The following is a 16,420-nucleotide window of genomic DNA, read 5'->3' on the forward strand; positions in this document are numbered from 1 at the left end:
TCTAACTCGTGACGCACTTAGTGCGTCATGGCAAATCTTACTGAAACTTTTAGTACACTTAAATTTAAAGTTTATTCATAATTATAATGTGGAGCACTGAATACAAGGATGAATATAAGGATCACCGAATACAAAATTGACATAACCTTTTAACTTTCATTATTAATTTTAAGTTCTGACGCACTTGACAAATAAATTATATGAGGGGTTAAGACTAGGTACCCAAAATATCCCCATTTGTACGAAGTTAGTGAAGAGTAACGTGAATATGTAAATAAAGAGACCACCGATGAAGGAGCGATCGATTACACGAGGTGTATTACCGATTAAAAACACGTGCTTTGTTATGCAAATGGTGAAGGTTGTAATACGTTGACAGTAGACGAAAAGCGTTTGCACGGAAGCGGGGGACCCATTAACCCGGCAAGTTCTTGCGACGGAAGACGTCCAACAGGAAGCGTCGAAAGTCAGCGAGAATTTCCATATGTAAATCGTCGAAGTCTGAAACGGCGCGCGGCCGAAAAGGAGATGAAAAATTCGAGCCGTAGCCGCGAGACAAGACGAAACGAGAGCGGAGGTAGCCGAGGGCCAATGCCAAATCCCCGACACGGTTGACAACCCCGTCTAAACGAGACACGAAGACGAAGAAGAAGAAAACAAGGAGAACGGAGCAACTTTTAGGCTGAATTCACTACGAGGTAAACTGCGAACGATTTCCACCAGGAAATCGAAGAAAAAGACCCTCCGACGAAGGAACGACCTTCCGAGAACTTTCCTGACGTCCCGCGGCCTGTTCAGCGCGGGGAAAAAAGAGCGCCCGCGTCTCCGCGTGAAACCGAACAAAAGCTAAAAAGAACGGCACAGAAAAAAACAACAGAGACGTTGCTTCGACCATTTGGGAAATGAAATGCTACGGAATTGGAAAAGTTTAAATGTGCCAGCGAGAACGCTTACGGAAATCGTCTCGTCATTCGTCCACCTGAAAACGCTTTTGAAATGGAGTCGCTTGTATCGAGTTATGGACACTGTGTCGATTCATCGATTACCACTCTTACGTTCTCTTTTATTTTACTTAAGGTATTTTATTTTATTAGAGAAGATTTTCAACTTCTTTAACTGTAGAAAACGCAACGTGTGCAAGAATATTATAAGGTTATATGACGAGGACGCGTGAACAAGATGGCTGCGGCGCCTGAGAACAAAATGGCCGCCACAGAGATAGGCACTGGCGGGCCATTCAAATTTAACTTCTTAACCTACAACTTTTCGACAGTTGCATCAAGCAGAGTTATTTAATTATTATTGCAATGTTAATATAAATGAAAGTATATTTAAGATTTAGTCTTTAATTATACAAATTATATTTATTTGTTACATTTGAACTGTCATGTACGTCACGTGTCTGACTCCATGTTATAAGCCCAGGGCTTAAATTTATTATTACTTTGTAAAAGATGGTACATTTTGTTAACGATGTTTAATGTTTATTAACAAAAGTTGCATTTTATTAACAATGTTTGTCACTTTTTTTCCAAAATGATACATTTTATTAAAAATATTCAATGTTACCTATTAAGGGTCGCTTTTGTTAAAAATGTCCGTCATTTTTTGTCTAAAATATTACATTTTCTTAATGTTTCTCATTAAAGGTTACTTTTATTAAAAATTGTCCATCAGCGTTTGCCAAAAATATTACATTTTGTCAAAGATGTTTAATGTTTCTCATTAAAGGTTACTTTTGAAGGAGTATAAAAAAGTGTCGCTTCTTATGTGACATTTTGTTAAAGATTGAATCTATCGAGATTGCTAAACGATGATAGCAGTTTTTCGTTTAAGGATGAACGCAGCTTAATCTAAGGTCGTTTAAAAGCAATGACGAAAGTGGTGGTTGTAGGAAGATAGAAAGAAAGGAAACAAGAGGCGCGAGTTTCAAGACGGAATCCTCATGGCTGACTCAGAGTCCAAGACTAAATCAGCAACTATAAGCGCGGATTTCTATTCCTGGCAGTCTCAGTCTGTCGTGGACCCCCATGGACTCTCACTCGACGATCTCTCTGCACGTTTTACGATTCATTTCTTTTCCACCAGATTTCTTCCTTGTGCCATTTCAAAATTTCAATGTTACAAAATCCTTTACTCTGAAATTCGAATATTCGTAAACACCAATACTAAAATTCTAAAATTGAAACACCACAAAAATTCTAAAATCTCAAATTTCCAAAATACCAAAATCCCAAAATCCCAGAAACCCAAATTTCCAAAACTCTAAACTTCCTAAACACCAATTCCAAAATTCTAAAATTGGAACATCACCAAAATTCCAAAACTCCACAATTCCAAAATTCCAAAATTCCAAAATCCCAGAAATCTAGATTACCAAAACTCTAAAGTTCCTAAACATCAATTCCAAAATCCTGGAATTGAAGCACCCCCAAAATTCCAAAATTCCAAAACTCCACAATTCCAAAATTCCAAAATTCCAAAATTCCAAAATTCCAAAATTCCAAAATCCCAAAAACCCAGATTACCAAAACTCTAAACTTCCTAAACACCAATTCCAAAATCCTGGAATTGGAGCACCCCTAAAATCCCAAAACTCCACAATTCCAAAATTCCAAAATTCCAAAATTCCAAAATCCCAAAAACCCAGATTACCAAAACTCTAAATTTCCTAAACACCAATTCCAAAATTCTGGAATTGGAACACCCCCAAAATTCCACAATTCCAAAACTCCACAATTCCAAAATTCCAAAACTCCACAATTCCAAAATTCCAAAATTCTAAAATTCTAAAATTCCAAAATTCCAAAATCCCAAAAACCCAGATTACCAAAACTCTAAAGTTCCTAAACACCAATTCCAAAATTCTGGAATTGGAACACCCCCAAAATTCCAAAATTCCAAAACTCCACAATTCCAAAATTCCAAAATTCTAAAATTCTAAAATTCCAAAATTCCAAAATCCCAAAAACCCAGATTACCAAAACTCTAAAGTTCCTAAACACCAATTCCAAAATTCTGGAATTGGAACACCCCCAAAATTCCAAAAATTTCAATACTCCAAAATTCCAAAATCCCAAAACCCTTAGATCCCAAAACCCCCCTCTAAAATGATCTCCACCAAAAGAAGACCGAGATAAATCCCCTAAAATCCCTCACCGAGTCAAACATTTAAAGCCCCTGAAAAAAGAAGAGAACGCATTAGCAAATGTGGAAGAAGTAATTGTAAGAAAGTAACTCGGTCCATAATCAGATTAACGCGGTTTTCACTTAAGGTCTCTTAATTTTCCTCTATTTGCTTCATTCCTGAAATCCTGAGGCACATTGGCAGCCTCGCTTCGGTTAAAGCTTACGTACAGCTTAACCTCTTACTTCTTGCGTTTATTTTTAACAGGAAGATTCTTTCTTCGTCGTTGGTAAGAGGCTTTTCCAGTTCTTTGCCTGATACCGTGTCTATCCGGATTTTGTCTTACTCGTATCGACGTATATACCCCCGCGCACATATATAAAGCGTTTAATTATTTGACGGCAGCTCAAATGAATTAAAGTGGATCGCGACCCAATATCGGAACGCATACGACAGGATAATTAACGAAATTAATTGTAATCCTGTTTAAAATTCATTTAAAATTCAATTTATTCCGGATATTTGCATTTTACGAATATTAATAATCTCGCATTAGTTTTAGCAAATACGGGAATTAATTCCTCGTTTGTTAAAGGCTTTAATCGATCGATAAAGTTTTTTCAAATTTGCTCTTAAATATTTGTCACAAGAGTAAAGTCTAGATAAGTGATCGCCCGATAAATGATCATAGTAAGAAAACCATTATTTTTTAATGGAATTTAGCTGTGAAACTCGTTGGATCTTGTTTTATCGTAAAAAATGAAGTGGTTGAGAGACTCTTACGAGAAGAGGCTGTAAATGAAGGAGTTTTGAAAAACGCGTACACGCATCGAGTGTGTATTTATCGAATTCCACGCAGCTAAAAGGAGAAGACGGGGCAATTCTAGATTAAACTCTACTAAGGTCGTGCATAATGTCAAGAGTGTTCTGCACCGGGAAACTTTGTTTGACTAACCCAGTTCCGAATCAAAAATAGCGTTCCTTCCCGTTTCTACGTGCACCACTTCGATATTTTCTCCCTACCAATATTTCATGAAATTTTGTCAAATATTTCAACGACTGCCGCTCGACGCAATGCCTCTCCGATTCACGTGCATCGGAATACTCGCGTTTTGTCGTTGATTTCCACCTGTGCACAGATTTCCATTTTTCTTTCAAACGAACCGTTGCTTCAGCAACGCTCTGAAGATCAATCAATGCCCCAAACTCGGCAAAAATGATGCATATCGCGTCTATTTATTGTAAAAATTTATAATATCTTCAAACTTTCTGAGTTACGAGGCTTTTCAGTTCCTCTCGTTATATTGCCGATGTTGCAAAACTCACTCACAGTAGTCAATTTTTATTAGTATCGTATCTTCGCTTGTTTTTCAATAATTTTCCACAGATTCATTTCCGGCAATATAACAAGAGTATACCGTAAACATAATATATTGCTATTATAAGAAAAAGATTATGTGCTCCTCGTATTATGTATCCAAATAACCTCAACATGTCTTAAATTAAGTAAATTATCCAGTAGATGTAATGTTGTTTATCCTCTCGTTATATTGCCGATGTTGCAAAACTCACTCACAGTAGTCAATTTTTATTAGTATCGTATCTCCGCTTGTTTTTCAATAATTTTCCACAGATTCATTTCCGGCAATATAACAAGAGTATACCGTAAACATAATATATTGCCATTATAAGAAAAAGAATTATGTGCTCCTCGCATTTTGTATCCAAATGACCTCAACACGTCTTAAATTAAGTAAATTATCGAATAGATGTTATATATCGCCGTACGGCCATCTTACGAAAATAGTTGTAGGATAATCAAGAGCTCAGATTGATCGGTTTATTTGCAAATGAAGTTACGACCAATTCGACGAATCGATTTGACGAGCAATCGCCTGTATCGCTGGGGGCAGTTTGAGCACAATTTAGACTGTTTTGCTATCTCTACCACCCCTTCAGACTCTCTCCTTCTCTTCTTGTTTCTCTGTCATGATTGCTATATATACGTAAATGTTCTCATCAGCCTGCAGGCCAGTTATGCAGCTGCAGTTACGTGGATGCACCGCGCACGAGGTGAATACAAGTCTGCTGGTGTCGTCATAGTGCCGTTAATTTTCGTGTACGATATGTTTCGCCGATGGAATATTCGAACTCTCGAAATATCGAACCGAACGATTTACCAGATGAAAACCCGAATTTATCCTCTTCTATCTTATCACTAAATTCAACTGATATTCCTGTGTACATGTCTGTGTGTGGATGCATAGGTACATGTGTAGATACATATGTAGTACATGTGTGGATATATGTCTAGATGCATGTATAAATATATGTAAAGATATATGTCTAGATACATATGTTAACATAGGTTTAAATTTTAAATACATATTAAGACATATGTGTGGAGACATATGTCTAGATACATGTGTGGATACATGTCTAGATACATGTGTGGATACATGTCTAGATTCATACGAAGATATATGTCCACATACATGTGTAGGTACATGTGTGGATACATGTCTAGATTCATATGACGATATATGTCTACATACATGTGTAGGTACATGTGTAGACACGTGTGGAATGCATGTGTGAATGCCTACATAGACACATATCTAACTATCTAAACACATACACCTGCAAATGCTCATGTATGTACATATGTAGATACCTCTACCTATACATGTGTGAATATAAGCATATATACATGTGCAGATACCTACACACATGTATGTGCACATGTGTGGATATATGTCCACATACAGGTCTTTTGTCCATATACACATGTAATTATCCAATGAACATATACAAAATATAATCGAAAATATAAGAATAAAGCATATGAAACTTAATATCAAAAAGATTTCATTAATGAAAGACTCTGAAAATGACGCCCGTGACGATGTAGCCGAGGACAATAGAGATCGTTCAATTCATGAGGTAGGTACGCAAATCGACGAACCGATATATCCACGAGAACCCGTCAGCAAAAGGGAGAATTCTAATTGGCGTGAATGCATATCAGTGAATCCATCTTGGCGTAGTAATCGTCGCCTTGTTTGCGAGCACATACGCCACAGTGAAATCGGTCCTGCATAACCGATAATATCAGAAGCTGCGGGCCATTTCGAGGCCAGAGATTGACAGTTGGTTGTCGACGAACCGCACGAAAGAGCATCGCAACGACTAACCCTTTAGGGACGCATCGGTGCATGTGATGCACACACGATGCATGCGATGCATCACGGTGAGCTGGTAATTTTTTAAAAACTCCGTTCCAGCGAAAACTGTTACTGCAGCTTGCAGAGAATTTAATCTTGGAAGAAGTTCGAATAGGTATACAGTACTCGCTTGATAAGTACCCGGTTTTGGGGCTGTGGGGCGGGCTCTTTGGGGACGGCTACTTATCGGGCAACCACAGTTACTTGCGATCGCTGCGACACTCGTACATTTTTTCTTGTTAAAAATTAATAAATGAACAAAATAAAATTTCTGAACATTATAGTTAGTAGGATAATAATATTTAATTGAACGAAAACAGAATTTAATTTGATGCAACTACACTTAATATTTACATGAAACATAATTTAATTAAGAGGAACAAAATGCAGTGACAAACAAAATTAATATCTCGATAAAATTGAACAACTTCAAGATTCTCGTCGAAAGTTCGAATTAATTGTTTAACGAACTATTTCGAGCGCGCACTTCCGACCAAATCAATTTCCACGCGAACGTTAAAATTTTCCGAATAATTAATCCATTTTATCGTTGAAAGCGTGCTAAAATTGAAACGTCGCCGCTCGTTGCCGCGAACGAATCATTTCTTTTTTCGCCGCTGGGAATTATCTGTTGAATTAATCTTTTAATAGTGGGCCGCGATCGATCGCCGGGAAAGAGCGGATAACGCGAAATAATAAACGCGTCAAAACTAATGCTCGGGCAAATTGAGTTACATCGAGGTGAATCAACGCATTCCTGCCGGCAGCTTGATTTACGACTTGCTATTAGCCGCGTGTTTTCCATGCCCCCTCTCGGACCCCACTGACCCCCCACTCCAAGCCTTTTTCACCGACTGTATCGAAAAAACGGGGACATTTTTCTTCGAGTTCTATCCCTTCCGCGTTTTGGTAGCCGCGAGAGCCAAACCCGACGAGTCATCGTTTTATCTCGATAGAACACGGTTGAGAATTGCAGAAAACGGGAACGAAACGTGGACTATAGTAGGCGCAGGGGATATAACGTGGTCGCGAATTCACGAGGGTATTGAAGGATTGTTACGATTATAGGTTTATAAAGGATAGAGAATTTTTGGGTTTTGTAGTTTGGGATTTTTGGCGTAGGCGGTTCGGGAGATACTTGTGGGAAATTATTAGGAAGATTATTATAGTTTTGGAGTTTGGAATGATGGGAATTTTGAGGGTTCAAGTTTGGGAGTTTCGGCACAGACGGTTCGGGGGATATAGTGTCGTCGTAAATTCACGAGAGAACTGTTATAATTATAGGTTTGTGAAGGATGAGAACTTTCAGATTTTGTGCTTTGGAATTTTTGGCATAGTCGGTTCGGGGGACACCTGAAGCTATCAATGTATCGAGTTACGAAGATATTGCACAAGTATTATGTTACAAGATTATCAAGTCACAAAGTATCAAGTTACCAATGTATCAAGTTACGAAGATATCAAATTACAGAAGTATCAAGTTACATAATTATCAAGACACAAAGTATCAAGCTACCAATGTATCGAGTTACGAATATATCAAATTGCAGTAGTATTATGTTACAAGATCATCAAGTCAGAAAGTATCAAGTTACCAATGTATCAAGTTACGAAGATATCAAATTACAGAAGTATTAAGTTACATAATAATCAAGCTACAAAGTATCAAGCTACCAATGTATCGAGTTACGAAGATATCAAATTACCAATGTGTCAAGTTCAGCAATCAAAAGTTCATAAAGTTCATAAATTGATGAAATATGGAACCTGTATATTATTTATATAAAACATACGATATATGTTTGCCCCGACAAAGACGCACAATCATTTGTCTAGTTACGTAGCTTAATCCAGTTTACAACGTCGCTGCATAACTCCGTTAATCCAGTTATAAAGCAATTAGCTGTTTTCATACTTTTAGCCCGGAGAAGAGCTACCCTCCGTGAAATACGGTTCCCCTAACCGTTCAGCGTAAACTCATTTTTCGACAGATACTTCAACGTGATTTATTCGGATTAAACGACTCCGGCCCTTATCTTGATCGTTATTAAAGATCAGCCTGAAATTTTCCTCCGATCGACCTTGCCACGTTCCGGCGATATCGGGAGATCCGAGGGCGAACCCGTCCGAGACAGAACGAAAGGCGAGGAGAGCCGACAGAGAAGATGAAGTGGAAGAAAGGGAGGAATTAAATTACGTTCTCGAGAAAAATTTTCTTCGACGATCAAACGATCGTAAAATACGCGACGGAAACTGTGTTTACAAACATGATTCTCCTTGCTGGCGGCTTGTTTACAAAGCGACGGAATGTGTTTTCGACTCGTTCTTGAATTTACTGAAAATTCGCCAAATCAATTTTAAACGAATGACTGAAATCTCGTTGCACGATACATTGTGATCAGTTTCTGTGATTCTCTTTTGACCTAACCTAACATCATACAATTTTGTCAGTTACCTCCATTTTGTTTAAATAAATAATTCAGATAAGAGTAATTAAATTTCTATTGAAACTTTGAATAAGTATAATTAAATTTACATGATGTATCTGGGTGGTTAGGTTAGGTCAGAAGTCTAACCTCTTCAGAGATGAAATTTAATTTAAAAACAGAGATGGTACAATATTGTATTATAATTCATTTATTTTACACTCGTAGCAATTTAAAATTACAGAAGCAAAGATATACAAAGAATGTCCACATATATGGCCGTTGATTGATGTACTGTGTACAATGTACAAGTATTATCTATGAAAAGAAAAATAAAAATGTCCAAACTTGTCTTATATAGACAAGTAAATAAATTAACAAGTAAGTAAGTATCAACAAGTAAGTTCATACAAACAATGTCCACATATATGGCCCTGAATTTAGAAAATGCACACAGATTACCTGTAGAAGAGAAAGAAATTAGTTTTCCTCGAAGAGGTCAGAATAAGTAGAAGCCAGAAAAGATAAGATCAGATTTATGATGAACCATAATTCAGAACAAAGCAACATACAATTAGCGTTTCGGTGGAGGCAAGTAGCTGTAGGAAGAAACTTGTATTGAATTTAGGCTGAGAAACAATTAGGATCGCCGAAAGATGTCATGATCGAGATACTGTAATGGCGGACATTAGCTATGACCCTCATCGAGGGTCGAACTCGTACAAATAAATTACTATGGCCATTTACGTTTTTGCCGGGCAATAAACGGTACCGTTCACAGTCAAAACGATCGTGCTTCGACTATAACCCTTGTTTCTTTCATTTCTAAACTACTATTCTCTAGGAATTATCACGAAACCATTTGCAAACAGTGTTGGATATAGGAGGTGTGGAACCTGAAGACTGAGTGGGGAACTTTTGGAAAAAAGTGGAGAAAGGGCCATATAATGGGAGGGTCAAGAAATTGAGTGGGTTGCAAAATTGGATAATTGAGAAAATTATTTGGTATAGGAAATTTTGAAAAAATTGAATGGTACAGAAGAGTGGGACAATTTGAGAGAGGGACAATTGGAGAGAGGGACAATTTGAGAGAGGGACAATTTGAGAGAGGGGTAATTTGAGAGAGGGACAATTTGAGAGAGGGGTAATTTGAGAGAGGGACAATAGGAGAGAGGGATAATTTGAGAGAGGGACAATTTGAGAGAGGGATAATTTCAGAGAGGGACAATTTGAGAGAGGGACGATTTGAGAGTGGGACAATTTGAGAGTGGGACAATTGGAGAGTGGGACAATTGGAGAGTGGGACAATTGGAGAGTGGGGCAATTTGAGAGTGGGACAATTGGAGAGTGGGACAATTGGAGAGTGGGACAATTGGAGAGTGGGGCATTTGGAGAGTGGGACAATTGGAGAGTAGGACAATTGGAGAGTGGGACAATTTGAGAGTAGGACAATTGGAAAGTGGGACAATTGGAGAGTGGGACAATTTGAGAGTGGGAAAATTGAAGAGTGGGACAATTTAAGAGTGGGACAATCTGCAAGAGGGACAATTTGAGAGAGGGACAATTGGAGAATAGGACAATTTGATAATTTGCCAATTTAATAACTAAAAAATTTGCTAATTCAACAACTCAAAAATTTGCAAATTTGCTAACTTAAAACCTTAAAAATTCCATAACTTAACAACTCACTAACCTAAGAATTCAACAATTTACCAACTCCAAAATTTACAATTTCAACTATTTGACCCCACCACACCCTTAAATCTTGAGACTACCAAAGTACCCAAATTCCAAAATCAGAATTCGTGTCGAACGAGCAGAACCATGGCACTAAAGTAAGTAGGCCCGCCCCTGGAAACGAGTACATATAAGGAGGTACGGTCTTGTTAATGACTGAAGAAACAGAACGTGCCAGGCTTAATGGCCACTAATTACTTCCACGCTTTACCGTGTTCTTGCCTGTCATATTGCAAATTGCAAGCCGGATTATCGGGAAATTTTCGCATCGACGAGACGCGGATTATATTTTGTATTCGTGAACGTAATCACTAGCTAATTCGAAACGTCGACGACAACGTAATCCCGGCCTTCCGAACGCGAAATTTCGAAGCAAAACGAATTCACCTCGACACCTACAACTTGTCCGTCAAATTTCATGAAACTGTTTTAATCGGAAACTCGCCTGACGTTCCAGTTATATTTAATATGATTAATGACATGTGCAATTCCGTGTTTACTTTCGTATCGAAACGTTTGCTGCACATTTCACTATATAGGTATTTTTTAGTTTTACAGTTTTATGGTACTTTGAAGATTCATAATTCAGGAAGAATTTTGAAAAATTTGAAAATTATAAATTACAAATAAATTTGAAAATCTGTCAAATTGAAAACGGGAAGCGTTCTTCGAGGAATCGTTTAAAGTACATTTATCTGAATCAATATTTGAAGAACAAGGAATAAAAGGGGAGGAAATAATCGCGAAATGATTTATTCCGTATCAGAGTGTGCTACATCAATCATAACCGAACAACATTCGAGAAATACAATGAGCAGAATTTCCTTTTCTTAATGCACGATAAATCGTTCCTTCAGTTTTTCAGATGCACTCTGTCGTCCATTAAGATACTTACGATTCAAATGAAATATGATATTTTACGTCGATCATTTAAATTTTGTATTAGTTATTAACACATTTTATTTCATCCTCAAAAGAATACATTCAGTGATTTTATTTTTAGAACAGTTTGTAATCTCAATTTGTACAAAATAAATCAAACTGATTCCTCAATTAATTCCGCTTGAATACATCACTACAACATTCGACTGTTTTTTAACTTGAGGCAGCAATTTTGAAGTGGTTTTCATTTGAATACTTTTGTGGAGGTAACAAATTAGAAAAGTTTCTTTTCGATAAATTCATCTGAAGTCTTATGAAGTTTATTAAGGCACTTCTAAATGCAATGAATATGTGCTCGTGTAAATATGCCGTTTGAGGGAAATTTACAAATGCTGTAGGTTGACTTGTGGGGCGTCAGGAAGTCGGGATGCATTTACAAGTGTTTGCTAAAGGTCCGTTGTTTGAACTGGCTGTTAATTAATTTCACTGCTGTTACCGGTGATCTGTACTTGCATTACAACAATTACAGGACCTCTTGAATATTTAAGTGGCATTCACAATTAACCTTTCTTATTTTTCTAATTTGGAAATACGGGATAATTGATTAATTATAAAAATTATTCAGTTGTTCAATTATACAATTATTCCATTTTTCAATTTTTCAATTTTTTAATTTTTTAATTTCTTAATTTTTTAATTTTTTAATTTTTCAATTTTTTTATTTTTTTATTTTTTAATTTTTCAATTCTTCAATTCTTCAATTTTTCAATGATTCAATTTGTCAATTTTTCAATGTTTCAATTTGTCAATTTTTCAATTACTCAATTCTTTAACTTTTCAATTATTCAATTTTGCAATTTTGCAATGTTTCAATTGTTCAAGTATTCAATTATTCAGTTTTTCAATTCTTCAATTCTTCAACTCTTCAATTATTCAATTCTTTAACTTTTCAATTATTCAATTTTGCAATTTTGCAATGTTTCAATTGTTCAAGTATTCAATTATTCAGTTTTTCAATTCTTCAATTCTTCAATTCTTTAATTCTTCAATTCTTCAATTCTTCAATTCTCCAATTCTTCAACTCTTCAATTATTCAATTATTCAATTCTACAATTCTGTAATTCTTCAATTCTTCAATATATACAATGTTAATAGGTTACATGTGCATTATATTGATTAATAAAGCCTATCATCACATTTCATCCTAGTCATTCATTTTTCCTACCAGCAAAATTGATTTCAACTATTATAATCGTAAAGAATATCACAACAGTAAACTCTCTACCCTATACAGTTTAAAGTATAATCATTTCTCCCTTCCTCCCTTCGTGATCATACGGTACTCGAAAACATCCGAGCGTACGATACATAATAAGAATGGGATCCGATAATAACAGAGAATTTAATGGAAATCAGTGTCAGCTGGGTCTCGGTAGAAAACATATTCGCGAACGAAGGAAGGACGTCTCCGTATATAAGGCAGACTGTCACGGCTACGAATGGAGGTGGGCTTTCGTCCTTTATCGTATCGCAAGCAGTCAGGGGGTTGGACGACCTTTCTGTCGGTTCCAGGAATGCCCTGCCACGTTCTTCCCTCTCGATTTGACGGCCTGCCTAAAGTCATCCACCTCCCGGCCTCTCGCCGTTCCATCAACGACAACTCGTTCCGCCATTCCGAACATTCGCTTTCTCCATTTCGCGAGAACTCGCCGATATCGCCCGTGCTCTTTCTTCCCCGTGGAAATTCTAATTTCCGTTTTATTCGGGAAAACCTCAACTTTTTCCTACTACGGAGACTTGTTCTCCGCGCTAACATCGACACCAGCTAGTTTATTTCCTGCTGCAGTCACCAGGGACGTGCATAGTCGTCTCTGGGCCCCTTCACCACTTCAACGAAAAAATTGACATGTGTCAAAGAAAATAATTGTCGAATTATGCATTGATTTTTGAGACGATTTTGATAATCGATGAAAGTGTGACTGCAGTTAAATATCGTCCGCGGATGAAGAAAATGAAATGCTTTTTTCCGTGATGTCAGCATGTCCGTTGAATTCGGTGTATCGAAAAAATGCGTGTCTATTCCGGTGACGAGCAACGTTTCTCTTGTTCCCGGTTCATTCGAACGCGTCAAGACCCGCGATCGCCTCGTTTCCGAGAGTATTTTAAACTCTCGTCGGTCATTAATATACATCCGTTCGGAACGGTCGTGTGAAAGTGGATGTCGGGGTGAGGTTAGGTTAGGGGATGGCGGAACGGTATATAGCCGCGAGTGCGCTTCCGCGAATGAATTATCGCGGAATCGTTTCGACTTGCGTATGTGCACTTCGACGTGTCTATGTATTACATGAATACTGTTGCCTCACGGAAATCGTACCTCTTATTTTATCGCAGTGAAACGGAATTGTTAAGTTACTTTTAATGCGTTCTATTATGACGTACCGTACGTAATTTAGGACAGGGTATGATTGCTGTGGTTTAGCGGTGGTGACTCTTGTTATATTGCCGAAAACTGTTTGCACTCTATTTTAATGTATTAAATTGAGATCTATGAATGTTAGGTACTAATGATGATTTTTGATTGATTATGTTGTCGAATTGTTAGTAAAGCTACATTAGATACTTCCTCGCGTTATATCGCCTACTAGTTATCGCAGTGAAACGGAATTGTTAAGTTACTTTTAATGTGCTTTATTATGACGTGCTGTACGTAATTTAGGACAGGGTATGATTGTTGTGGTTTAGCGGTGGTGACTCTTGTTATATTGCCGAAAACTGTTTGCACTCTATTTTAATGTATTAAATGGAGATCTATGAATGTTAGATAGTAATGATGATTTTTTATTGACTATGTGTTCGAATTGTTAGTAAAGCTACATTAGATACTTCCTCGCGTTATATCGCCTACTAGTTATCGCAGTGAAACGGAATTGTTAAGTTACTTTTAATGGATTTTCTCACATATATACCGTATATACTGTAATCTAAAACAGAGTATGACTACTATGCTTTAACGTTGATGACTCTTGTTATATTGCCGAAAGCAGTTTACACTCTATTTCAATGTATTTCATGTAGATCTATGAATTGTTAAATACTAACTATGATTTTTGATTGACTATGTGTTCGGATTGCTAGTAAACCTACATTAGATACTTCCTCGCGTTATATCGCCTACTAGTTATCGCAGTGAAACGGAATTGTTAAGTTACTTTTAATGCATTTTCTCCCATATATACCGTGTATACTGTAATCTAAAACAGAGTATGACTACTATGCTTTAACGTTGATGACTCTTGTTATATTGCCGAAAACAGTTTACACTCTATTTCAATGTATTAAACGGAGATCTATGAATGTAAGATACTCATGATGATTTTTTATTGACATCTTCATGTTGTTAGTAATCCATACTTCCTCGCGTTATATCGCCTATCACTCGCAACAGTACACCCATCGAGTCATTGATAAATTATGATTAATAATGAATATATTTGAATTTTAATAAGTCATGAATGGGTTAAAAGATATGCGACAGATGTGGAGGATCCTTTACGAGGGAACTATAGCATTGCGGCGCCAAGTGACGGAGCCTCGGCGACGCGCGGCGTCGTTGTCAACGACGCTGGCGCTAACCCAAATCGTCTACCTACTTCATCTTTTTCTTCCTTCTTCGTCTTCTCTCTCCAGACTTCTGTCTACCGCGCGACCATCTCGTTCTTACTTCCTACGAATTACGGACTGTTGCTGAACTCAGTCACTAATATCTGTCTACTATACAGGTCGATTCACTTTATGTCTAAGAGGGTCTTCAAGCAAATAATTTCAGTAGATTTATTTTTTTTATGAATTCAATGCAATAGTCTTTGTAGAAAATTTTGAAATGTTTGTTTAAACTTAATTGTTATATGATACATTTTATTGTTATGCAGAGTGAATCATGTAAAATGTTTATTCAATTGTTGTACAAAATGAACCATGTAAAATGTCTATTTAATTGCTATAATAAATGAAAAAAATTATACTAATTATTTTTTAAAAAATTCTTACGCGCAATATTGTCAAAAAATTTAAAAAGAATGAACATACAAAATTTGATAAAAACAGTGTCAAAATATAGAATAAAAACGAGAAATGTTTGAATATTTCCTAATTTTGGAATAAAGGAATCCGTTCAGATTATCGAAATATTTATGCGAATAAACGTTTCAGCGGCTGGAAGTCTCGCCGGTCCAGCAATTTGTCATTATTTTTCTTCCATACATCCGAAAGGCGAATAATTTACTCGACCTTCCAGAAATACCCTCGTTATCTGTCTGCGTTCTTTGATTCTGAAACAAAGAGCAGCTGAAAATTTCATTCCTCTGAATATAGCGCGTTAAGGACCGAGGTATGCGATGATTGAAACCTAAATTCCGCTAGAATTCTCCGAATTTTGAGAAATAAAGTCACGTCGCGTTTGTTACGATCCATTTAAGCGACTACAAAATTCCTGCGAATATTATCGCTCGAGCGATAGAGAATCTACGTTATGCAATAAAGAGGAAGGGGCTCGATTCGTACTTTCGAAATATGTTCGGAAATTTAATTAACTGTCACCGTACTATTATTTTACTCTTTATTTCTACCTTTTATTAATCAGTTCTTCTTATTGTCGACTTTGTTGCTTTATTTTTTATTGTCAATTTCCTTCTATTATCACAAAGGTCTGTTAACATCAAGTTTGCGAACGCCAGGATAAAATGGAAGGCGCGAAGCAAAATGGCTGACGCTCAAAGATGGACGATATAAAAAGGGCGGCGAAACGTACAGAGCCAGAAAGACAGAGAAATCAGTATCCATGATCGGATGTGCAAGCGAATTCCGTGCTGGAAATTCTGGGATTCGCGATAAATAAAAACAATCGGAGTCCTGGTCGGGGACATGGATTGAATGGGAGAGTAGAACCGCGTGCCTCATGATTTTTCAAGCCCGTTCTAGCGTCGCTTACCAAACAATTCCCAATTGCCTTGTCAAAAAGTTCCGGC

At 37.0% G+C, this 16,420-nt stretch overlaps 1 protein-coding gene across 1 annotated transcript in view; it reads left to right on the plus strand.

The window, feature by feature from the left end:
- The window catches only part of stet (stem cell tumor), a 319,583-nt gene that overhangs the window by 178,053 nt on the left and 125,110 nt on the right, over window positions 1–16,420 (plus strand). The gene's annotated exons all lie outside the window — the stretch shown is intronic.

The sequence above is a fragment of the Megachile rotundata genome, chromosome 16 (assembly GCF_050947335.1).
Source record: "Megachile rotundata isolate GNS110a chromosome 16, iyMegRotu1, whole genome shotgun sequence".
NCBI classification, from domain to species: Eukaryota; Metazoa; Arthropoda; class Insecta; order Hymenoptera; family Megachilidae; genus Megachile; species Megachile rotundata.